Genomic DNA, 27,541 nt, shown 5'->3' on the forward strand with positions numbered 1-27,541 from the left:
GGGCTAATTCAGATCAAAGCCGTTCAATCAAACTGTGACTCGTGCTCCATCACATGAATGATTAGTTTTAGACAATGCAAGAAAATATTATTTGTCGCAAGAGCAGGAGTGAAGTTATGGTGAAATATTTCAGTGTTAAATAAATATAGGAATAAGAACTATCTGTCTGTGTGTCTTTAGCATATCGTTATCGTATATATATATATATATATATATATATATATATATATATATATATAGATATATATCTATATATATAGATATATATAGGATAAGAAATGCAAAGGATATGGTACATCGCTAAAAGAAGCACACATTGGCTTTTGCCGATCTAGCTGCTGGCCACTCACCCTCTCACACTGCACACTGAGTGAGCACAGTGCAGGACCAGAGACAGACTCAAACAAAGCAGCGGAGCTTTGGCAGCTACAATGTGAAATACACCTCAGACCCACAAAAATGTGCAAAGTAGCACTGCTTTGTGCAAAAAACAAACAATTCCCAAATTTAGGACATTGTAGAAGCCCGCACATGCAAAGCACAACCAGCTACAGACAAGTGAGAGGGTGATGCCACCAGACACTGCTTTTAAGTCATTTTGTTGCAAATATCACATGATGATGCATCAATCTACAAAATGGTTTGTCTTCTGTATTTTCAAGTTATTTAATAGGCTATCTATTAAGCTATAGGAACCTCTATATCTCAAGCGCACTGCCATGAGTTCATGAGGCAACTGTTTGATTATTCCACAATTTAATTGTGGTATTTTCTGATTAAAATGTGAATGTGCCACGTTCTCTGTCAGGTAAATGTAGTAGTACACTGTCTTCCTCTGACGTAGAAGTACTCGGTTAGTCAGTAGGCTATACAGTGGAGTTGCATTTTAAGTGGTTGGGGTCCTTCTGTAAGTAATTTCAGGGTACAATGGTTCTAAAGAAAGCTACACACAGCCCCACCACAGACCAAGCAAACATTTTGAACGGGCACTGTACTAGTTCTCTAAATTCCATGGTCTGGTAACCCAAACTATGTTTTCCTGATGTTTCTATTATTATTTCAGCAATATTACAGTGCAAAAATGTGAATCAGATATTGCCGGAATTGGCAGAAGCACTGCTTCGATTTCTGGCTAGATCACAGTGAATTAGGAGGCAGAGGGGAGAAAGAGAGCTTCTCACACTCTTCACTTGCCTTTCTGTGCGTAATTGGTGGACTTGCATGCCGTTTGCCATTTTCCTCTAAAACCAATGGACACTCAGTCAATCATTAAGTACCTACCTACCACCTTGGAAACACTAGTTGTCATTTCATACAGAGAGTCTGGCTAAATGTCAAGCAAGAAGTATACGGTGGAAGAAGCTCTGAAACTGGTTTGGCTAAGCAGCGACAAGGATGCAGATGCTCAGTCAGAGGGGTTCAATTCCTCAGAAGAAGAGGAATATCGTAATAATGAAGATTCATTTGAAGATCGGTTAGAATATTTATTTTACAAAAATTATGGGTGCGTAAATTTGCACTTTTGGCCAAATGCTGCTTCTGTGTGCAATGCGCAAAACTGTATCCATGTAACAATTGAAACTCCATTAGTAAAGGTTCCGTTGTGTAAAAGTGAGCTTCACATACAAACACTATAGATGAAAATACAGTACATGTTGGCCACTCTTAACATACTGTTCTGTGCAAATGAGACTGTGTATATCATATAATTGTATGTATTAATGTGTACATTCTGTACTGAATGTAAAATGACTGCAAAAGAGTTCTTTTTTGGTGTGAATTAGTAACGTGTACTAGATCAGGAGAGGGAAACGAGAAAAGAAGTGAGGACAATGAATGTATTCCTTTCTTATTTCTTTTACAGAGAGGAATCACAGCTGCCATGATGAAGCATTTTCCAATCAGCCAACATCTCCATCACTGCCCACATGTATGTAAATATTGTGTTTTTTCTTTATTTATCATATATAAAGAACATTTGTTTTGAAAAAAAATAAAAATAATTTGGCCAATAAAAATCTTCTTTTTATTTGCACACATCCTATGAAGTTGCTATGCAGTAGACATATTGCAGTCCATCTATGGAGAAAAAAAGAGGGACAGGCTATGAGGGGCCATCAGGGACATTATTCACAATTACTTCACTCACACTAGTGAAATGCTTTCATACACAGTAATGAAAGATAATATTCACATACTATACTGAAACCTCACGCACACACAACTGAGTTGCTCATAAACGCTACTGAAACGCTCTCACGAACAACACAAATGCTCTCATTAACACAACTGAAACAGGAATTATCTTTCAATAGTGTATATGACAATGTTTCAGTATAGCATGTGAGTGTTTTTCAGTAGTGTTTATCAAAGCATCTCAGGAATATTTATAAGAGCACTTTAGTTGTGTTTAAGAGCCCATTTCAGTATTGCCTGTGAGAGGATTTCAGTTGAACAGGAAAGTGGCTGGGGAAAAAAAACTCCCCATCAAAGATTGTCTTGGGTGATTGTCCTTGGTCTCCCGCAGGAGAGACTATGGTATTACCCACTGAGCTACTCAAATGTTGGTAGTTGCAGGGGATTTTGCAGTTTATGTATCTAAATAGACCTAGTCTATTTAATAGTAATAGTCTCTAATAGTCTTTCTGATTTAATGACTCATTGGCCTATTATTTCCAGAAATAGAGAGTACTGTTTTCTGAAATAAGGATGAATTGTCAGTGTCAGGCTTATCTTTGGGTTTCAGAGAGCCTTTATAGGAATAGTTGGTATGTTGGAAATATACATATGTATAAGGGATATGATACCCAACCAAAAAAGTTTTTTTCTAATAAATAATAAAAAATACATGATAATTAATATTAGACATAGTAGACATAACTAGTTTTGTTTTGGATTACACTAAACAAATGGTACTGTTTAGGATTTTATGAAATCATACGGATATAAAAGGGGGTGATCAACAATACAGACTGCGCCTTGACTGTTGGCGTAAATCTTCTGTAATTAGAAAACCTGATTTACTCTAGTCTACAGCTACATGACGGTCAGTTTCATCATTCCATTCAGACATAAAATCCTATTTAGTGGCGACTGCTATACATTTGTTTACTAATGGTAATAATGACAAGCTGCTGGTAAGTCATGTCTGATAATCAAAGCTTAAGACATCACACATCATCTAAATTGATCCTGTTAACAGCTGTCTGTCTACACTTTGGCTGCTGAACTAACGTTAGCTAATGTTTCACAGGCTTACAAGGCAAGCTGCTTAGCTCTGGGGTTCTGATTATCTGCTAGATTCACTATCTGCTAGAGTCAGAGGACAGTTAGTACTTGACTGCTATCCAGCAGCACTGTACGGGGCTAGAGAATAATGTTCACAGTCCGCTAATTCTAAATCGGTTTTCCTATAATCCCAGTATTCTTGCCCGACTTTGTTTGCATACAACCTGTTATATACTGTAAAGCTTGGCTACGCTTTAGGCTAACATTGAGTATTTCGCTTGTTCAGTTAAATACCCACCTTTTCAGCTCCCCCTATTCCAACATGGCAAAGAAAATAAATGCTTATTATATCAGTTTAACTGCTGCCGTATTAGGAATATGTCAAGAAAAACATCCCACTTACATAAAGAGAAGCCGTCAAACCCAATCACCACTTGATTTCTCATTTTTCTTTGTAACCATCTGTAACTTCCAGTAACAATTCATTTGTACAAACAGACACCTGATCTGACACTCTTCTCTTAAAATATAAAAGCTAGGGAAAAAATACCTGTTCAGAATTGGTATGAACGCAATAAGAGAAAACCAGTTGACTAATTGCTTCAGTGCTAAATTTAATAATTTCAGCATCGGCACTCACATTAAATACATAAATAATTTAAAAAAAAATAGAATGTAATGCTTTTCAAGGTCTTGGATCAACACAGTATCCTGAGCTTTCATACATTTGGCACCTATAGACACCCTGGTGTAAAGGTGTTAGGTGTAAAGGAGGAAATGCTTGGATTTTAATGGATCAGAAACGACAGAACTCTCCTGAACCAGAACTGTTACGCTCCATAAATGCTCCATAAAACCCAAGCTGCTGGCTGAGCTCTGCATGGCAACACACAAGGTGATGATTCAAGGGTCCCAAGCTGAGCAAAAAACATATTAACAGGACACTTTATTTGCTTCATATTCACAGGGTCAATTTATCAGGATTCCCAGAAATCTGTTCAGTTTACCAAGCTGCTTTGGCTTGCTGGTCTAGCTGCAGGTTCTCTGTGGTGTAGTTTGGGAGGGCTTACTGTAATTCACTGAAATTCATAACCCTTACACACAGTGTAAAAATGGCTAAGATGGGTGTCTCTGAGCCATAACGTGCATCTGTCAGCTCCGGTATTAGTAACTGGTCGGATTCAATTCCCCGTGTCTTAGTCTTAGCTGGAAGGGCATCAATCACAATCCAATTGATTGTGCTATAATTGGGTAACTAGTTCATATCAGGAAGGAGCAGTGTAAGTATAAACAATTTAATTTATACAGTGAAATGCATTATATGTGATGCATTAATTACACTATCACAACAAAGAACTGGAATATATTGAATGAATTCAAAGAACATGGGCTGCTGAGCTCCACTGAAAACTCAAGGTTACGGTTATTATTTATAATTCAGATAAACCAGAACAGTAGGGCAAATGTTTACTATACAGTATGTCCTTACTCTATTACTTTTGATTGTGGTCTTCAAAGGGACACATTTATCCATTCAATAACCCATCCAACCATCCATATGTCATCCATCCAGCCCTGTCTGTCATTCATCAAGCCATTAATACATCCATCACTATTATTCATCAATTAGTACATCATCCATCCAACCAGCCATATATCTTCCAACCAGCCAGCTATTTATCATCCATCTATCCATCCAACCGGATGGAGAACCATATACCATCCTTCTATCCATCCTTAAGTCCATCATTCATGCGGCCATCCACCCATTTATCATCCATCCACAAGGCCATTCATCAACCTTTTCATCTAGGAATATATCATTCATCTATTTATTTATCCATCCATCCATCGATCATTCATGCATCCATTATCCATCCCCAAATTTCAACCTGTAATCGGGTATAGCTATCTTTAAATTCCCTAATAGTTTCATTGTTTAAGTAATTTCCATGTGACTGATCCTGTACAGTAATGCTGATCTGTTATCCTTAATTTGTATTGCAATACATTTAGAAAGAAGAAAAGAGCCAAGGGGAGGAGGAGGAAGAAGAATATGGTCACACAGACCAGAGGAAGATGATGAATTTGTATAGATAAAAACAGTATCAATGAAGGCATCTATTCTTCAGACTGTGAAGATTAGAGAATCTCTCTGTGTCCAACCCCCCTTCCACTTTGTATTTCTGTCCTCAACATATCAATTTCACTCTATTCTGTCTTCTTTATGGCCATGACGGTTGAAAACAAACTCTGTCAAAAGCCTCAAAACAAAACTAATAAACATGTTTGTACTATAAATTGCATCCTCTCCCCGCAGAGACCTCGTAACCGTACACACACCCACAGAACACACTTCACACACTCAGGCAATCCATTGCTTACTGAGATAGATTGTTCTGTAGCTGAAAGGTTTTAATGTAAGAGGGGTAGGGCCTACCATGAAATTAAAGGGTAATTTCACTGAAAAACAAAGTCATATTAAGCTATGGCTTTATCTCCACTAGGCAGGTGAAAAATGGATTCTATTTGTATTTCATGGTGAAACACACTCATTCCAGCCAGTTTTCCCTGTGTGATTAAAGTGAGTTTTTTTTACCCTGCTTTGTCTTCTGGTTTTGGATCTCTTCTTTAGTTTTGGTACTTTCGCCGGATTTCTGATACAGTCTATGTAAATAAACTGTGAGCTTGCAATTTACACTAGCTATGCTCCATCCACACGTTTTTATACAAAATAGGTGATATCAAACGAAAAATGCCTCATAAAAACGGTAAAATTCGATTGAATTTCATGAATATCGACTCAAAGGAAATACGTTCGGTCTCATCTGATTTTATCTTGATCGAAATACAGCTTATGTGATAAACGCTGATGGAAACGTTATTTGCTGAATAAATAATGAATTGTGATTAAGTTTTAGGTCATTTATTGGTTGCAACTCACCACAAAACAACAAAAAAGTTTGAGTTCCTTTCCGCCTAGTATTTCCACTCTGTTTGCACACATGGCGGATGTCAACCAAGACAGATATGAGTGGATGAACAAAGGGACGAGAGACTTTTTGAATTAAATTTACTAGCAAAATATAACAGCTATTTTAGATAGCAAAAATCTAAGAAATTTCATAATTTATCAGGAACTTGCAAAGAAAATGGGCTAAAAAGGTTACGACAAGCTGTGGGACGTCATCCGGAGTAAATGGAAGGCGCTCAAACAGCGGAACATGTCTCAAAAAAGAGAGTTGACTCACAGCGGCACATAAGCACTATTACAACTTGTGCAATATTGATCATTTGTTGGTAGATTAATTTTATCTAGCAAAACTTTGTTTGCAAATGTTTACTTGAGTGTTGTGCGATCCAGTGCGAAAATGAATGGAAACACTTTAAAATGTCTCAAATCAATTCAATATAATAATGTGATCGCAAACCAGCATGTGACGTCATTATGCACAGGTTTTTATTTGCTTTAAAGCCGTTGGATGGGAACACACTTTCACCAGCCACATTCGCATGAGTTGTTTTTACCATAATTCAAATAATTTGATTAACAAGTGGATGGAAACTTAGCTACTGCTATGTGATTGTTCAATAGGTTATTACAAAACTACCACCTTTACTAACAGCCTATCCTCTAATGGGAATGCCCTAATACAAATAGCCTTGTTTTGTTAGAAAATACTACAACAAGTTAACAAGAAGTGCCATCACCAAACATCGCTTAGAGCAGTCAGATAGCAGTTAGACAAGATACAGAATGGGTCTTAAGTCAAGATCAAGATACACTTGAAGAATGCCAAGCTGTCTTTTAAGAGCTCTCTGATTTAATGGTATGTCGGTGGCCACATACTTTAAGTCACAGTGTCTCTTTACCATCTTGTTGGTGAAATCAATTATGTTAAAATGAGCCCCTTCTAAGGCCTGAAATAAAGTTTTTTTGGAAATGTGAAGTAGGATACTGTGAGCCAAATTGAGTCCTTGACCACTGTTTGTACAGCACATTAGCTGCTATCTTGATAGTCTCGGATGCACACAAAAACAAGCAGTCTCTTTTCAAACTTTTGGCCTCAATTCACTCCATTGGTCTCCGTTTGGTTGTTACTCGGAGGGAGTGTGTGCGTGTCTGTGTGTCTGTGTCTGTGTGTGTGTGTGTGTGTGTGTGTGTGTGTGTGTGTGTGTGTGCGTGTGTTTTCTCAGCTGCTTTGCTCGGCACAGCATGGAGAGGAGCATCTGAAATGCTCCATAAACAAACCTTTGTTCCTTTCTCAGTTGCTATCTCTTCTATTTTCTATCTCTGTTATGCTCTCTTCTTTTCAATTTTTTTTTTAATCTGGCCCAATTTTACATCACATCAGGTCTGCCTTTCCACATCCACTCTTCCACAGAGCCACTCTGCATTTACCAACTGTTAACTTTGATCACTGTGTGTAATGAGTGTGTGTGTGTGTGTGTTTCTGTGCAATGGCTATGCATGCCTGTGTGTTGTTGTACCCCAAACATTTATATTTCTTTACAGGGTCAGTAAAGCTTCAGAACTCGGGTGTAGAGTTTAGATAAAAATGTGCTTTTATGTTACTGCTTTAGGTGAGGTTATGTATGCAAGGTTATATACTGCCTTCATCTTTTCAATAAGAAAAAGTTACTTGCAGACTGAAAGCTTTCATATAGTGAATGTGTCAAGGTGCAGGTTTTGTACTCTTGCGGTTAAAATACCCTTGGCATAGGCCGCATTATTGGCTACGCACACCTGAATCTCTGGTTGCTGTTAGGTTGGTGTAAGGAGTTAGTGGATTTGTAAGGTTTAAGGAGGTTAGGACCCAAGCACAGGAAGAGGAGAATGCAGCAGTTAGAAAAAACTACAAATGGAATCCAAACAAAAAGAGTCTTACAACCAGGTAAGCAGCAGGTAAGTAAATCCAGAGACACGGGAAACACGGCAGCAAGGAACAAAAGGGAGACCTGACACAAAAGAACAACAAGAGAGCGACCGAGGACTGAAACAGAACATGAACAGGATGGAACTGAACATATACAAAACAAGACCAAAAATAACGCATTACAAGACAAGACAGAAAACCAGGCTAGAAATTAGGACAGGAAAACTGACTACCACAATAACACAAGACAAAACACCCAAACCATAACAGGTTACACTCTGTGGTTCAATTTCATTGTGGGTAATGTAGGCGCCAAATTTAGCTTTAGCTCCCGGGCACCCGCGTAACTGGCACTTCATCAATGGCCTAAAATATGTGGACAGAATAAATTGTTTCTTTCGAAATATGTTCCAATAAACATCACACACACTGTATTGATCTTCAAAACATCTGCCCTTGCATTCTGCTCTTCCAACATTAATTATTCTTTGCAGGGTCAGGGGTGGCCAAAGCCTATCCCAGCATGCATTGTGCAAGAGGCAGGGTTCTGGGACTGTAGACTGTAAAAATAATGGACAGAGCTTCTGGGGGTGACTCCACTGGTTGCAAAAAGAAGCTGCTTTTGCATAGAAGTCTAAAAGAAAATGAATAAATGTATTAAAATTATCGGCTTCAATGTTGTTTTGGACCCCAGGAAGATCAGCTGGCAGATCCAGTGTCTGAGACTCAAGATGTAGAAATCCCTATCTGCTCATGTCCCTATGATACAACCTGCCAATGTTTTGAAATACTAGGACAAAGTCAGTGAGATCATTTTGATCGTTGAGTGAGAACAGGGAAAATTCATTATCTGGATCATTCAGTTTTGATCTTAAATCTCTCCTCAGTCTGTCCGATGGTGTCGCTAGTGTGTCCTCCGCCTAACCAGATTACCTGTCCACAGCCATGATTGTGTGTTACTCTGTGTTGTTGTAGCAAATCTATTTGAACTGTTTCACACTATCCTATTACTATCAAATCCAAATTACCTCCAGAGTGCAACACACACACAAAATTATACCCAAACCTTGCAAACACGTACAGTGTTAGGATGAAGCAAATACACAGGGGGCCACAGTGATTGTTATCAGAAGAGACAAGGAAGAGGAAAGCAGAATCCCAATCTACATCATGTCCGTCCATCTCCTCTCGCTGTCTGCTATTCTCTGTCACACACATCAAGAAAGATGAAAGTCTGTACTGTATATTTAATTGTGTAATCTGCGCTTTTTTTTAGTTACCCCCAAAGACTCAACTTACCTAAAAAAAAATGACTCCCACTGGTTTGTAAGTTGACCTCCAGGCATCTATCAGTCCATCCCCTGGGGTGTTTTAGGTTTTAGGCTTCATCAACCCATAAAGGGACCACGCAGCCCCTTGTTACACTAAAAAAATGACAGCTTAACAGCACTACATTTGTCTCGGTATGTAGAGTGCGACCCTACACACAGCGGACTGGCTCAATTAAACAGAGATGGTTTAGCTGGCGGGTTATCAAGAAGAGAAAGTGCTTGTAGTCCCTGATAAAGTCTTGGGAGGTCTCAAGCCAAAGATACGGCAGCCTTAATCCAAAGCAGGAAAGATTAGACTTTCACAGATATGTCCCAAGAGTTTTTTGGACGCAGGAACGGATGAATAGGATGGAAAGACAGACCAGAGTGAGAGAGAGCATTAAAGGGGCACTCCACAGATTTTACACAAAAAGATCAGTGTACCTGTAATCAGGATAGGGCTGTTTCAAGGCATAGCATGCAAGTGGATCATCTTTAAGCAAATGTTAGTATGTTAACACACTAATTGAAGATGTTGAACATGTACATACTATATCTGCTTAAGATCAGCATAGTAGCACTGTTGTTGTGAGGATGTTAGCATTTAGCTCAAAGCACCACTGTACAGTGCAGCCTCACTGAGCCACCAACAAGGCTGAAGACTCTTAATCTTGTATAATTTGTCTTTTGTGAGTTCCCCAACTTTATGGAAGTAAGCAACGTGCATTTTTCACCTTAGATTAAATATTACATTGACAAAGACAAGTGGAGACATGCACCAGTGCAAACATCATTTTCTATCTCTTCTCTCTGGCAGCTTTGTGCCTGGAGCACTGAAGCTACACAAAAAGGGACGCACAAGACAGGGCGATCCCCTTCATCTAACGTATCGTAGCTATCAGTTGAACATTCGTTGCTTCTTATGGAGCTTAAATTGCCTTTGAGACTCCTTTCCTTGCCTCCCTTCCTCGCGGCTTAGTCCCTCCCACGGAGGAGGCCAGGGAGAGGAAATCACTGGAGGAGAGAGGAAACAAGCAAATGTGTTTAAGACGGATGAGGCATCCTTTCCTCTGAAGCGTCACATGAATACTTCAGCTGTTTTGGCAGAGTTAGCAACTCCTTTAGCTGCACGGCTTCCGGGAAGGTTGCTATCATGTATCCTCGCGTATAGTTCCTCCTTGATCCCTCATCAAAGCTTGCTCCTCAGCCCTCATATGTGTGTGTGTGTGTTTGTGTATATATGTATATATATATATATATATATATATATATATATATAAATAAATATATATATATATATATATATGAGACTCTTAGCCATGTCTAAGTGGGTGGAGGAGGGGACCGCAGTTAGGGAGGACGGGTGTAGATGAAAGGACTGGTGATGTAAAAGATAGGTGAAGAGGTAGAGAAAAGATTAGCGTTCCTCCTAACGTCTTCAGGACACCCGCTAAGTCCCTCGGCCTTGACATCAGCCTCGTTAAAAGGTACCTTTTTACCATATTAAACACACATTCACACTAACTCACACACCGTATCGAGTCTCTCAAGGCATGTCTTATGCAACCCCAGAGTGTTGTCTGCCAATTGAATTATGCAGAGTGGAGTGGGATCGTCTTCAGTGCTCCTCTCAAAGTTATACACACTGCAGGACACACGCAGGCTCTCTCTCATTCTCTCACCAAGTAAATCACATGTGGTTATGCATATCTAAAGCCCCCTTAATGTCTCCACTGTTGTTTTTAGTCCCCGGTGCGTCAGTGTTTGAAGTAGAGTAGCTCGAAACCATTTTAAATCTGCTCTCGCTGTACGCAATATCAAAGACACAATCCTGAATTTATTTGACCATGAAAAGTCTACATGTATTCAGGATGATTCTCCGACGGTGTTCCCCCTCCGCTCTACTCCCACAAACCTTCATTATTCAGTGTAAAGATCCAGGACTGTAAATATAACAGGAAAGGATTAGTGTGGAATGTGTTCCATGAATGTTTTGAAGCACTTACAGCTGTGAAATGCACACGTACCTGTGAAATGCTTGTTGTTGTTTAAGGATAAGAAGGAATACGACTAATCAGCAGTTGCTGAACATTAACTGTGCTTATCTTTAAGAACTACCCAGCTCCTGGTATACGAGGTATAGTGTCATCACCCAGTGTCATTGCATGCATTGTTGGCAGTGTCAGATTTTGTCATTTGTCACAAACTGTAAAAAAAAAAAAAAAAAAAAATAGATTCAAGGTAAGTCTGTTGATTATTATTTTGGCACACAAGGAAAAAGTAAGTGCATAAAAAAAGGGAGTTACAAAACCAGCGGCTGCTCAGTAATGTGCTTCATTGTAGAAACTTCTCCCTCCACCTCTCTTCTGCAAATGAGGATTTATTATTATTATTTATTGACCTTTATTTTGCCAGGAATAATCCCATTGAGATCCAGAATCTCTTTTTCAAGAGTGTCCTGGCCAAGACAACTGTACAATAGTTCCACATTTAAAATATACAGTAAAAGAAACAGACATCATAAAACAGAAAAAGACATCTGGTAATTTAACATTTTAACATCATCTCAACCTAATCGCCAGCAGTGCCCAATAACAGCACATGTGTATTTAGAACTCAAATAGTCCTTTTTCCTAACTTTAAACTTTGTCATTGTAGGTGGGTGGCAGTAAAACTCCCCTGGCTGCATCTCATGGTGTTTTGTCATATAACAATGCATCGAACAGAATTACTAGTCAAAGCACATTTGCTAATTGAGGGAGCGAACGTAATACAATTGCTGCTTTTCTGAAGATATGATGTGACAAGATGCCCCAGGTGTGTGGGAACAAAAGGCACTGGTGTTTTGACACCCATCATACGCTACCAGCTACAATGCCCTGAGAAGCTAATCCTTTGCATCCCAGAGAGTGCATGGGGTTTAAGTTGCTGTCACTGGCTCAAAGAATAAGCTGCATTTAGCTCACATGTTAAGCGTAGTTAAACAGCAATATTTCAAGTAACAACTGAAATCAAAAGGGCTTGCCTAAGTCTGCATCAAAAACACCGTATATAGGGCCAGGCAGCAAGAAGGGGACAACCGCAGGACAGAGAACACTACAGGAGGGCTTTCACTGGCGACCCAATAGCTGGTTAGTAAATACGCAGGAACACCAAAAGCGGGGGGGGGGGGAACGTGGGTTAATATGTGGATTGATGCTGGGATGTCTACACAACTGTGTGAGTCGATTGACTTCAAAAGATTTACCACTTTACTCATACCAAAAGCCCTGTTCATGTATGTCTTCTTTAGTCTGTTGGCAATTTAGGTTTTTCTCCTGGAACACGTCACTTACACATTCTTGCGTCCTGTGTAGACGGTTTACAAATGTATGACCATCTATGTAGGCTACATTTTACATTTTTCACGTTTTTGTTGAGTTATTATTACACAATACTTGTTCTGACCTTTGTGAATCCCCAGACAAATAACACATATTACAAAGAAAGACTAAGACTAACATTAAAACTAATAAAAACTAAACTAAGTCACATACATAAGCATTTTCAAAAACAAAGCGATAACTAAACTAGCAACACGCTTTAAAAATTAAATAAAACTAAACTGAATTTAAAAACAATAAGTCAAAACAAAACAGAAATAAAATGACTGAAAAAAGCAAAACTACAATAACCTTGGTCCCAAGTAAATATCTGCCTAAGAAATCGTCTAATCTTAATCTGCGTTGCTATTTGTACTCATTGTGAATACGCTACAAGAAGGTTGATGTTTTTGTTGGCTCACTTTCACTCACACATGCTAACAGGCAACATAGGATTACATTCACTATGCTAAGCTAACTAGTGGGGGCGCTGCCGGTGTTTCACTGGACTAAAACAATGCGTTGGCCCCCCTATCTACAGCTAGGGTGATAAACCCTATTTCAACAAAAGGTGGCGTGTTCCTTTAAGAAAAGATCGTGGTTTGGATTAGAACACTCCCGAGGAACAAACAAGTGTTTCCTGGGTCAACGTATTTTGTTTTTGTCGCAAAGTGCACTCTCTCCGGCTTGAAAGCGCTGTGTTTTAAGTTGACACCCCGTTGTGCTTTTTCATTTTTTAGATTATTTTCCATTGAATATTGAAGTTAATAAATATCTGTTTTTGCATGGCTGGCCAAGTGGCAGTTTATCCATGGTGTTGAAAGGGCGATTTGAATCTTGAAGTTTGTTTTGTTGTGCATGATTAAAAAAACATCCCATCCTCTGCTTTATTTTCTACAAATCAAACCCTGCATAAGGCTTTGAGATGTATAAGACCTCTGTAGTTTTACTTCAGTAGGAATTTGAATGCATACTCATAATTGAGTACAACATATATATCATGAAGTGGTACTGCTACTTAGCAAGTAAACACTTCCACCACTGGTGATGCTGAATGTCAGCCATTTTAATACAAAAAAAACATTTAAGGCTCTTTTAAGGAACCATTTAACCTTAATCTACATTATAACAACACAAATGAATGAATTTCATATTTATAAAAAGCCTAATTGAACTCAGCTCCCCCTAATGACATGTGGGACCCTATGTACCCCAGGCCAATTTAAGTGTTGATGATGATAATATTAATATTATTGGAGAAGATGGAATGGTTTTCTGTGTTGAAGCTTCCCCTCTTGTAATTTAAGACAATTACAGGATCATTATTACAAGAATGACTTTCTAGTGCTTTAATTAAACTGTAATAACTCAAGGATGCACTGTGTTTGATTCAGGGTCCTCACTTATCCATGTGTATCTTTCTGTAGTTTCTTCTTCTAAATTATGGACTCACCCTCTTGGGTTTAATCTTGTCCTGAATTGTCCTGTTCATGCTGTAAAACCCTGATGCATTCTGTTTAGATGAGTGCAATGTAAATATGATAATACTAATAATACTGAAGTACTAGCGCTGCTTTCTTCTTTATTACTTGGCTCGTTTTCTTTCTGTAGGCCTTTTGCTGTGGTGTTTGAAGTTGCTGATTTAAATGCAGGAATGGCAATAGGATTAAAAAAAAAAAACTTTTCTCTTGCTGTGGTGGAGTGGGTTTTTGTTCCAACCATGCTGATTTAATCAGGTCTGAAAGAAAGATTTCCGCTGACTTTATTTCTGTTTTTCTTTGCTTGCACTCACCTCTCATCATGGGGGAGTCTTGCTATTAAGGAGCTTATTTAATGTGTAAAACAGCAGGCAGGGGCGTTGCTAGACATAAAGCCCTACTGGGGCACAGGCCACCCAAATAAATTCTGAAAGCCTGCTTTTTGTATGAAATGTGCTACTATGCCACTATTACTGCCATTCCTATGTTGTTCTTGAAATTGAAAGAACTGGGCTTATTGTGCAATAATAACAATGAACCCAAAATGCACTAACAAACATACGAAATGCACTTTATGATGAATGGAAAATATCTCCAAGAGGGAAAGCCATTTCGGAACATGTTTACCGACACCGACTGACAGAGGACCTAGTTATGACACACAACTTTTGTCTAAAGAAAAATATTAAAAAACTATGTATCAACAATATATATAGTATATATCCAACAAATTTATATTTCAATAAAGTTTCAGAAATTGACAACAAATGCAGCTTTGTAATGATCATAATTCCGTTTTTATTTCAAGCTTATATAAAACCTCTCTTATCTACATGAATAACTGCATTTATTACATTTTCTAGCCCAAAACTACATTTTACAAGATTACATTTGAACACAACTGTTTTTATATGATATTAGTCTGGTAATAACACATAAAATAATGTAATACTGTTGGTTGTCCTGTGTTTGTTGCTGCAATTGTTTTTGTAAGGATAGGATGTTCTTTCATTGGTTTTAATATTCAAATGTTCCATGTTAACGTTTGTTATTGGATGGCACGCAGCAAAGGGTTATGGGTCAGAATAGAAGCCGGGCTGCTTCCAAGAACTGATCCTACATGGAGCGTTTTTCCCCATTACTTTATTATTTAACATATTTTTTTTTTTTTTAATAAAAGGTTTACAAACTGAAAAAGCCCAAAGTAAACCCCAAAGGGAGTTCTCCTTCCACCGAAGACACTGTGCTCGAAACTGCTCTATTGTAGTCCAGCCTCTACTTCCATGACCAACGTGCGTAACTTTTTGCCACCTTGTAACACACATTATAATGCTGGCCTAGCTGCTATTAGGGCAACCCCTTAAACCCCAGTGCTAATTAAAACATTACGTATGAAAGACTAATTTGTTAACAGTTAAAAACTTAACAATGAAACGTCTTGTTCCAGTCTAGGTTGCAAAGCTTGTTTGGGTTGTTCTGCCTGTGTTTCGGGCTCAGACTCGAGTTTGAGTAAAATGTAACATATTAAGCTGAGCCGAAGCCACAGGTTTGATTTGGATCACACTAGCTTGCTTGTCAGGGCCCGCCCTGCTCTGCTTCTGACTGGCTAGTAGTCCTTACCTAGGTACTGCCCATGTGTGCCTCCCAAAGAAGATGTAATAGCAGTTATTGCCTCACCCGGTGGCTAAAATGGAGAGCTCAACATAGTACAACAAAAATATGGTGTTTTTTTCTGGTACAACCTCTAAATACAATTATGACCTGAACAGAGCATTAAATGGGGTATTTAAGGAATGGGCGGCTAAGTAGGTTGTAACTGTGTCGACAAGCCCATTTATCATGTCCAGGGTGGGGAGGGCGCAGTGGATATGTCACAAACCTTTGGTGTGTCCCTGAGCAAGACACTTAACCCCTTGTTGCTCCAGAGGCGTGCAACCTCTGACATATATAGCAATTGTTGCTTTGGATAAAAGCGTCAGCTAAATATAATGTAATGCATATCTTTATTAAAACTAACACAATTATAGCTCAAAATAAGGTCAAAGAATTGTTACTGATTACTGACAGGTAGCAATTTCTAGTGGATGGAATGTATTCTATTCTCCATGTATATGGAAATCTGTATAGGGTTAAATTGTGTTTAAAGGTATCACAAATAATCTGAGAAGTAAAAATATATAAATATAATTTGCAGGGGGCATGCATGTCCCCACCTGCAAATTCCTCTTCTCTCCCTGTCCTCCCTAAAGAGTCAGTCTAATTCTCCCTCTCCTGTGTGCTCTCTCGCTCTCTTTTACAGCTCTGAGGGAAAGGGATTTTAGGCAGAGAGACTCAGATGGCTAAGTGAGGATAATACTGTCATTAAAGAGAGAGAGAGCAGCAAGAAAGAGAAGGAGACGCGGACAGAAAGTGGGATGGGAAGGAAAAAGCAGATAGGGGTAGAGTGGAATCAAAAGAAGGCATTCATGAAGGACTTAGTGGGTGAGAGCATAAAAAATCGTCATTTTTATTATTTGGATTTAACTAAATCCACTGATGTCTGCATGGCCTGCATGTGTTATATTTTTGCCCCTGCAAGAATACTTTGGTTTGTCAGTAAGCACTGTTGTGCCTCAGAAGAATTAAAGAAGACAGAGGAGCGGGAGGGAGGAAAGGTTTCAAACGCTGACTGAGATTGGCCTTTCTGCAACCCAAGGATACACAACCCTTACATGTCTTTCATGGCATATGTGTGTCCCCTTACTTTGAGTGATCACTGACAGCAATTCCACTCCACTCAGCATAATTCAGGCACTTCACTCCATAATGCTTGCACATCCTTACACTTTTATGTCATCACATATCTGTTGTTGGAGGTGGCAGTAGCTCAGTCAGTAGGGAGTTGGGTTGGGTTTTAGTCCCCATACGGACCAAAGTATGGTGCCAGTTCACCTCCTGGGCACTGGCAAGAAGGCAAGATATATTACATGTCCAGTAGTAAAATATTGTGACACTGTTCTTTGTGTGTCGAGTCATGGAATCAACAAGCTTCCACTTCCGGCATTTCTCTGTTGCCGCCGAACATTTTACTGAATGTCTTTCTTGTTATCTTGCGCTGTCTTTTCGTTGGAATTTTAAACTCGGATGGACTATGGTTAACTGCTCCTCTGATCTCTGCAGGGTAAATTCAGACAGCTAGCTAGGCTATCTGTCCAATCTGAGTTTTCTGTAGCACGACTAAAACAACTTTTTAAACGTATACATGTTCCACCAAAACAAGTTCCTTCCTGGGGCTATTTTGCAGCGGCTACGTGGCTCCATGCGGTAATATTCTGAAACTGTCCACCCACCTTCCTGTCTGGGCCAGAACTGTTTCTTTCTTTGCATGAATATTGAATGTATTTCTGGGGCTTTCCTTTCTGGTCTATAAAGACTGTAATTCCCTAGCGACATGGTCTGCAAAGGTAGAATCCATTAGCATTCTTGCTGTGTGCTGTCTGTCTATGTGTGTGCATTCCAGAGAGTTGAAGGTCAGGGAAAGGAAAGGCAAACACCATCACACTTGTCAATCAAGAACACGACACAGAGAGAGAGAGAGAGAGCGCATGATGTACTGATAACATTAGACAAATGGAGAGAGAAGACAGGGTTCAGTACAGATGATGAATAATTGAACCAGCACCAAGCTTATGTTGCTTTTGCAAAAAAACTGCTTCAAAAAGGACATCTCCACAGACACACCCAAACACTCCACACACTGTAACCCAGTTTCACTCCTCTGATCTGGGTGTCTGAGTGTGTCTTTTGCTGCTTTTACCCACTCCCTTGTTGCCAGTTCATCAAAAAAGACTTTTAAAGGCAGCCCAAGTATCTTGTGAGTACGAGCAAACACTCTAACTAACACAGTTTCCAATGCTGCTTTTAGACTTCCAAATACCAAATAAACTTGGGGTTAATGTGGACAGAAGCTGAGCCAGGCAGCTTGAAATTCACTATATATAGTTTTTGATCTGTTAGAATACCACATCATAGGGTGCACTGATATTTCTTTTTAACTCCTTTATATTTGGGCAGCATCTGCCTTCATCCCTGTGCACATTGTTATATTCATTGCCAAAGGAAATGAATGTATTATTATGAAAATGTAACTTCAAACCTTCGCATCTTTACTGTGATATAGAAAAATCTCTTCATCTAATGCAAATTAGTCTTCATGGGACTTAATAATACTGTAAAGAAAGAGAGAAAGCAGTGATCACGTTCAAATAAACCATTCATTTATTCCATTTAAGTCCATCAGTCATCAACATAAATGCACAATGGGACTGTTAAGGATTTGTTTCTGTGGTCTCTTGTGAAAATGGAGGTCTCTCGATATAGAACAACGACTCCGCTGCACACCAACGCAGAAAGCCCAAAACTCTTCACGTGTAGAAATACACAGACTGGTTTAGGATGATAAGTGGATACATTTACAGAAGTGACTCCATTTTCATGTCCCACTGTCGTGAAATGTTATGACATTATTTCGTCACCGTGCCAATGTGAACAATACATAATAAGGCAATCTGATTGTTTGCTAAAAATGTGAAATATAAATTGCACAGCAGTACGAATGCTTATAAGCTGTGTCCAGACTGCTGTGCCCTTTTAAATGTACAACAGAGAGTGAAAACTGATCTAAAGCCAGTTTACATGTTTTGTTCTTTCTGAAAAACACATACTTCTTCATTATGTCTCTCATCTGCAAGACCTACAAACTAAGTGTCATACCAGTCCCTCCTCATTAATCTCAGCATTCAAGTTCAGAGCACATAGCAGCATCCTCCATCCTTAAAAAGTCAGATTTGTGTGCAAAAAAATCAACTAATGTATGATGTAGAGTTGATCACGGGTGAGAGATTAAGAGGGATTTGATGGCCTGTGGGCTACTTTGTTGTTTAGAATATTTACCAAACTATTAGAAATATGAATGGAACAATTGCCAACGACATGTCATCTGAGCAGCCCTGTACTGTAACAGCGATAAAGAGTGAATGTTCTAATATGAAAAAAAAATTGTATGTGAATTGTGAACTATGTCAGAAGAAGCTAAACTGAGACTACAGCGTGCTGCATCACGGCATGAGATATTGCTCAGGCATCAGCACCGTCACAAAGACCTGCAGGGCTGAGTCAGGGTAGAGGTCCAACAAAGAGGATCACTGATATAAAAACCCTGACTGGTTCCGCTCTGAAGATAAAAGCCTAACATTAAGGGCCTGCTGTAGTTAGTCCTTCATGTAGTAAATGGCTGTTGGGATGTGCGCCTGGAATTCACCAAGTAGCTTTTTGCCAAGTATTGCGATGCTGTCCTGAAACCCTGTGTCTCTTTGATAGCTACAGATTTCATTATCGTTCAAGAGCACAGCACACCCAGGGGTTGCATTTGCATGATGTGATTGGACACTGCTGGAGATTTCTCTAGTGTCTCTTGATGCATTCAACTCATGGTGGGATGCAATATCCCGACAGTTCAGAGGTTGGAATTTCTAAAGTAGCATCACCTGCTGACCACAAGCTTAAACAGGCATCTGAAGGGCATTTTCTACTTTTTTTTACAACAAACATACCTAATTCCAATTCCATCCAAATTGCCTCTAAAGTATGCGCTTACCAAGATCTAATAATGCTTGCGATTGGCTGTTTAGCAATACACGTTGTAGAGGCACACAAGAAATACTCTACGTTACGCACAGAGATGGGGCTCACGTAGTAGGAGTTGCATAATAAATAAAATAAATAAGAAGACGTTCTAATTTATTTTTGTTTTATAAAATTGGTGTAAAAAACAAAACAAAAAAATTGTAGTTTAGGAACCGGTATCAAAGTCACGCTAGTGGTATCGGTACCAGTATTGGAAATGTTTGAACAATACTCCGCCCTTATTAAAAGGACAACAACGTTCCGATTTTTTAGACAACCACCAGCAACTTTTTTAGCACAGCCACTAAAGTCTCTGCATTAAAAAGGGGAAGACAGTTTTGGGACTATGTTTGTGAAGATGGCTCTCAGCAGGGACAGTAGCATATGTGTTACAACTGTTGGAAAGTCTCTACTATCGAAGCGTATTACATTCACCATAGAAAAAAAAAATGTAGACACCTAATCTTGTAAGATTGAGCAAATAACTCATAATTTTGAGAAAAGATCTCATTCAACAGATCTTGTAATTTTTAGAACAGATCTCGTAACTAGGAGAAAGGAACTGACAAGCTTGGATGTCAGCTGAACTTAACCCCGCCCACAACATTTAAGGTCGGGAAGTTTGGTCTGGACTTGATCTATTGTGGAGCAACTATGTTCAAACAAGAGCTGTTTGGACGAATGAAATTGTCGAGATGGGCTTTATACAGTGATGGACAGATGATCAACAGTAACTGGATCACTCAGGTCCCCAAAAAACCCTTGGGGTGGCGCTTTGTTTCCAACAAAGGTGGCTGCCGCAGGAGAATTGAGATGTGTAGATTCCGCCATCGCGTCTGTGATAGAAGATAGACAGCGCGTTCATTTTAAAATCCTAAGGTCTCAGGTCAACTCAAACCAGCTGATGTTGTCGATGTAAGTAAGCTTTTCAAGTGGCAGAGGCTAGTTTTAGAAGAGACTTTACATGTTTTGGCCAATAGGGAAGTCAGCTGGTGAAGTCAGCTATAAAATATATAAATAAAGTTATAAATAATCCATTTTTTTTCTACGTAACAACATCTGTACAAAATGGCAGAATTTTAGACGAAGACTCAACAACAGCTCCGAGAGCACGGTAACGTTATATATGGTGGCGAGAGATAGAGAGTGACTGAAGTCACTTACTTTAGTTATTTGTTAAGCGTTTCTGGATATTTCTTTCTTTTTAAATATATATCGGAATATTGGATCTTTTAATATTTAGATCGATATCTGCCTTAAAATTCCTTCATCGGTTGGGCTCTACACTGGAGTTAGTATAAAGTGCATCCGGAAAGTATTCCCAGCGCTTCACTTTTTCCACATTTTGTTATGTAACAACGTTATCCTGTAATGGATTAAAAGTCATTATTTCCCTCTGAATTCCATTAAACAATACCCCATAATGAACATGTGAAAAAAGTGTGTTTGAAATCTTAGCAAATTTATAAATAAATGAACTAACTACAATGTCCAACAGATCAGAATGGGCTTTCCGCCAGAACAACCGCAAAGTCCTGAGGAGCCTGCACAAAGTCGACAAACTGATAAGAATCCCATGGAGAGTACTTAAAGACATTAGCATCTCCCAATGTCTTAAAGCCAAACCCAAATAAAAACTGATTAAAATGAAAAGGTGAGACGTAGGCCTAATGGCATCAGCTGGACTGGAAGATTCACACAAGAGAGCTGTTTTCTGTTGTTGTGAAAATCTATTTATCTAATAACTACTAGATCTTTTCTCCAAATCTTGAGTTATTTTCTTAATATTAGGAGATAAGGGGTCTATTTTTATTTTCTATGGTGAATGTAATATGCTTCCGTACCTCTACTAATCAGCAGTGAGCAATTCAGGACTACAATAATGTTTTTATCCTCTCTATGAAATCCAATCTGTCCAAATAAAAAGTGTCTCTTTCAAAATAAAAGGAAATTGACAAATACAGGCTTTGGAATCTAACTATGCTGTATAACTAGCTAAGTGTATGGCAAATAAGGAAGATCCAGCACCTCTTTATTTCAAGCAAAACATTAATTTCAGATGCAATGCCTGAAGATTGGAATAGTGCAAACATATCTGTGCAGCTTTGTGTGGATTTTATTCATGTACTGATGGAGTAGAGTAACTTTCAAACCACCCTAATTACAGATGCCCATTGCTCTACCTACCCATGTTTTTTCTTGCTAATAGAAAATTAAATTTTAATATCTTATTTCTTTAGTTTAAACGAGTCATATGTAATTGCAAAATTGCATTTTATGTTTTTTCTAGTGTGCCTATGCTTATACTGTACACCCCATTATCCTCTACAAAAGTCACGTGTAAAGAGTTTTTTTTGGTTGATTTCCAAACATTTCATCTAACAAAAAATAGAAGTTCTAGCTCACGTTTATAATTCCGAGATAATTCTCTTAAATTAATCGTATTTCTGAAATAATGGACACCTCACAGTGACAAAAAGACAGACAGGACGTCACGCAACAAAGGTTTAAGGCTGAATTTGGACCCGAAATATGACAGTAGCTAAGCCCCAAGGTCACCCTGGTAGAGATTTGTACCCTTTCATTTCCAGCCTGTCACATGCCACTGGGTTTGAATGAAAAACCTGCATACTCCTGGGCTTTAACGGCAAATAGTTTGACACCAACTGCAGCATACAGAATGCAGTGTTTTCAACAAGAGAACAAAGGTTAAAAATAAGGCGGACCAAAACTCCACCACTCTACCGTCCGAAATTCAGAGGCGGGCCGATATTATTGGCCAATATTCGGCATTTCCCAAATTATCGGTAAGGGCATTTATAATGGACGATTTAAAAAATATATTAATTCATCAGAATTGTTTATAATGACAAATAAATGATTCTAATATTTAAAAAGAAAATGAGTGTTGGCCTTGCATATTTACCAGAGGGCGGTCTACAACGTCCCCGTTGGCAACATTGATTATTCTTTTTTGTTATTGTGTTTTTATCAAAAAGGACTTTAAGTTTGTATTTTTAAACATTTTTCAGAACTTAAATATATTTTGAAGTTGCTCTGTTCTGTTGTAACAATAAAACATTATCATATTAATTCAGTGAGAACTCATGACTAACTACAAATAACTAATGTTAGGGAAATCTGTTTGTATTGTTACACGTTTCTGGATTTCTGGATATTTTTTAACCAATATTTTTTTTTAACCAATATATTATACCAATATTGGATTTTTAAATAACCAAATATTTGTATTGGTATCAGCCTTAAAAATCCTTTATTGGTCGGGCTCTAGTCCAAAACAACCCAGGATGAATTTCCCCACCATTTGTTCTCTACAGCAGAAAGATAACGCAGGTCATTACAGAACATTAAAAACAGAAGCAGACACACATGTGATCCATCTTGATCTCTTCATGACTTCCAGCCAGTAGTTGATTGAACATTTCACATCACAAATGTCAACTTCTTTATAATGTTAGCAGAAAATCGGGGGAACACTGAAGTCTTCAGGGTACATTTTCTGCTAAGGCAATGTTGTGTTAAAGATGGCAGAGGACAGCTAGGGAGTACAATTAAGACCAGCAACAGAACACAGATAAAGACAACAATCGATTGAGTGAACGCTGTCATGCTATCGATCACGTTACCATGCTATCATATCATCTAAACTGTAAGACAAGACATTTGTCCCTCTATGCACTGCACAACTGTTAAAAGACAACAGTTTTTCAAAAAAACAACCTTTGAACATAGGTAAAATATGGCTGGCATAGATGGTGTGTAAGAAATTCCAATGTCTCAATTAAATGCCAGATTAAACTCAGCATCTGCCGTTTCTTGTGCTACATTACTCTGGGCTGATTTTTTAATTCTTTCCAGATCCTTATTGACCGTGGTTATAGGTCACCTTCGTGACTGCAATAACAAACAGCTGACAGTTTGTCTTTTTGGCATGTCTTTTTTGACAAAGACTACAAAATTACGTTGGATTCTCAAAAATTCGTGCCTCTTCCTCAAACAAGCTTTAAATAATAGTCGTTGTTTGCTGCATTGCATCCCTGCTCTAACCAGAACTCAACCCAAACCTCCTTCACACCTCAGGCTGCAAGTTACCCAGCTGGATGGATATAGCTGTCTGAATGACTGCGAGACTAAAGCCCTTTTCACACATGCAGTGCAAGCCTTATCTAGACATCACACAGAGGATCTGTATGTGAAAATACACGTGGCTGAATCAGTTGGACGGTCCATTAAACAGACCCTGTCTGCAAGTGGGCCTGTTGACATGTCAATCAAAACGCAAAACCTGGGAAGAAAACATACTTTAGAGGGTGAAGAAGAACGTTGATTTACGTGAAGACGACAAAGCCTAATCTGAGAGAGATTTGGGAATAGTCCTTTCCGTGAGACACGATGAACAGCTTCTTTGGGAATATTTATGTTGACGTTTATGTCCTCATTCATCTCGTTTCCTTTTTGCACGGGCGCTGCATGTTGACACCCCTGTAAGCTAACGTTAAACATGTTGCAATGTAGCTAATCTTACTTATTAACGTTGTTGTCCCTACGGCTGTTACTGCATAGCGATCATAGTCGGTGTATAAAGATGTAGCTAGTGATAGACCTCACCACATCAGCTGTCATTGCTTGAATTGGAGGACAGAAGTTGCTCTGTGCTTCCACACTTTCTGCCACATTTGATAAATTATCCGGACTTCTTTCAGTGGATTGACTGACAGCTGTCCTCCAGAGGGAACAGAACTGCGTCTATGGCAACGGTGTATCATACTTATCAACGGCATATTATCAAGAAAATAACAGACCGCATTTTACATTATAATTCAACCAAGCCGTGTAATATTAGAGTATATATAGTATGAACACAAGTTGTATTTGATGTCATTGCACAAAGCACATACAGGACACTAGATACTAGAAGGTGTTTACTTTACAAATAGATTCAACATCCAGCTTTCACTTTTGGCTCCAAGGTCTTGATACAGCATGTACTGGACAGCATGAAGACAGAAATGTGTGTGTGACAGTCACCGGAAGTCAAATAGAGTATCAACATGGACAGCTGGTCAGATATATTTGTCTTAACTGCACGAAAAGGCCAAGAATACTTCAGAGTACATGCTAATGCAAAGTTCAGCCAGCAGAACGTGACTGCTACTGTGATTGTCCACAGCTGAATGATGAATACAGCTGTCTGACTGAATGACTACCATGTGTGCGTACGCGTCACGTTGTGTGTACCGTGTGTCTTTCCCCTGAGTGTGTATGACTTTACCGGGCTGAAGATGAAGGATGCATTTCTTTGTGAGTGACTTGCATGTTTATGTATGTGTGTGTACTTGTGTGTGTTTGTATGGTGTGTGTGACTCTGCAGTGGTGCAAGATGATGGATGTGTATGACAGGTGTCTTGTAGGTGATGGATGGCTGGTATTTCACTAGTGCAGATGCTGCCAGAGTTTCAGAGACTAGCTGTGGCAAAAAAAAAAAAGATATTACTGGAAAATATCAATATTCAACTCAGGTGACAATTTGAATAAAGATACAGTCAAAAGTGTTAATGGTGCTTGTGGGGAAACTGGGTCACAGTACTGCAAATAGTAACAGGATACAGCATAGAAAACTGAGAATTCAAACAGAGAATAGCAGTTACCCTTTTACGGAAGAAGATTAAGGCCACTGGTGAAAATGTATTTGAATTTTGACTTTAAACTCAGAATTCTGACTGAGATTAAAGTCAGAATTCAATGAATAAAGTCAGAACTCAAATAAAATGTTCACCAGTGGCCCTGATCCTCTTCTGTACCCTTTGCACACTAAAGCATATACATTGAAAACATATGAATGAAATTCTGACTTACAGTGTGAATAGAATCTAAACAGTGTGCTATACGCAGTGTTCCCAGGTAGGATGTGCAGGACTAACTTACAGTACTGTGCATGGCAGAAGCCTCGGCTAACAAGGGATAAAAACTAGGTAGAGTTAGGTGTGTAGCACCCGCTGCTGCTGTTGATACAAGAATTTCAGCTGCTGATATTCTTGTAATTCCTGACCTGCAGCGGTTTGACTTCTCGCCTTGCTGCAGTGATGTACAAGTGTACCCCAGGGTGTGTCAGTATACTGTGACATCACTGTTAGGTGTGGTTACAGGTGCAACAGAGCACACTTCCAGCAAAGCCCAACCAAACCACCCTGTGGTGCTTTTGACCATTATTAGCATAAGCAATGTTTTTTACAAGCATGTCCCTCTTGTGTTTGTGTCATGCGGACTACAAACGCAATACCAACAGTTTCACACTATTCCACTGATCAACAGTTGGTGGGAGTACTATGCAGAGAAACATAGGAATGTCCAAAGAAAGGCAGTGAAGAAGAAGACAGCTAGGTAGCAGACATGGATAAGCAATGCAAAATTGCCTTTGTTTTTATTAAATATATTGATTTTGCAAAGGTTTTATGTGGAAGAAAATGCACTCCACGTTTGTCAGATCTCAATGACACACAACGTGTTTAGGTGAATAATATTTAATGGAACATAACCTTGTTTACAAGAATGCCCTGCAAGGTCAGTGTTTCCCACAAAATTAGACTTAGTCTATTTGTGGTGGTAGCTGATATGGATGGAAATACATGTTTTGCATTCTAATGACATTTTCAATCACAATCAGCACTCTTTTTTCAGTGTCATTTTCTTTTTAAAGTTATTTTTATTTCCGTTCAGCTTTCTGTCACTGTAGATTGGGTTTAAAGGGAAGGGGCAAGGATGGATCCTGACTCTGTCCTATGTTTTCTTTTCCTACATTTTGTTACATATGTGCCTGAACATTGTGTCAGTGACAATAACATTACATTGAGAGCTTGATTAACTTGCTTTCTGGACCCACAGCCAGCATATGGAAATTTATTTTGTGAGTACACCTAGAGCGGGGCAATATATCAATATTATATTTATATTGTGATATCAGACTAGATATCGTCTTAGATTTTGGATATCGTAATAGGGCATAAATGTTGCATTACAATAAAGTGATGTCCTTTTCTGAACTCAGACTATTGTAAGTGTTCTTCTATTTGCCTTTACCCACCTAGTTATTATATCCACATTACGTATGATTATTTATCAAAAATCTCATTATTTAAATATTTTGTGAAAGCACCAATAGTCAACATTAAAATATCGTTACGGTATCGATATTGAGGTATTTGGTCAAAGATTTTGTGATATTTGATTTTCTCTATATCGCCCAGCCCTAAGTACACCTGGAACTCCCAAACTTTTTTTCACACAGAACCGGGTTGGTTAAAGACCCTGAAAACCAACACAGGGGTGTCCAGTTGATCAGGCTGATTGGCCCTCCACCCAGGACTGTGTGGGTGTGTATAGAATAGATTGATTTACATCTCCCTGAGTCTCCTGTTAGCTCTGTTGCACTTGATAGGCCGGTGCAAATTACATTTTCATAGCTCTTACTGGTAGAAAAGATTAGTGACTAAATAAATTCCCATCTACGTCCCCCCCCACCTTTAACCTAAGCGGAGCTCTACTCAGCCAGCATAATCAAAAACACCTGTGTGGGTGTTAAGTAGGGCTGGCTATTGTTCAGA

The 27,541-nt window shown here is 38.8% G+C and overlaps 1 long non-coding RNA gene across 1 annotated transcript; it reads left to right on the plus strand.

The window, feature by feature from the left end:
* Positions 1 to 302: 302 nt before the first annotated feature.
* On the plus strand, positions 303 to 13,745 carry LOC117935834. The gene is made up of 4 exons (XR_004654830.1): positions 303 to 481; positions 7,337 to 7,343; positions 10,233 to 10,236; positions 13,736 to 13,745. It is a non-coding gene; the product is annotated as an uncharacterized LOC117935834 (long non-coding RNA).
* The last annotated feature ends 13,796 nt before the right edge of the window (positions 13,746 to 27,541 follow it).

This window comes from Etheostoma cragini, chromosome 20 (assembly GCF_013103735.1).
Source record: "Etheostoma cragini isolate CJK2018 chromosome 20, CSU_Ecrag_1.0, whole genome shotgun sequence".
Taxonomy (NCBI): domain Eukaryota; kingdom Metazoa; phylum Chordata; class Actinopteri; order Perciformes; family Percidae; genus Etheostoma; species Etheostoma cragini.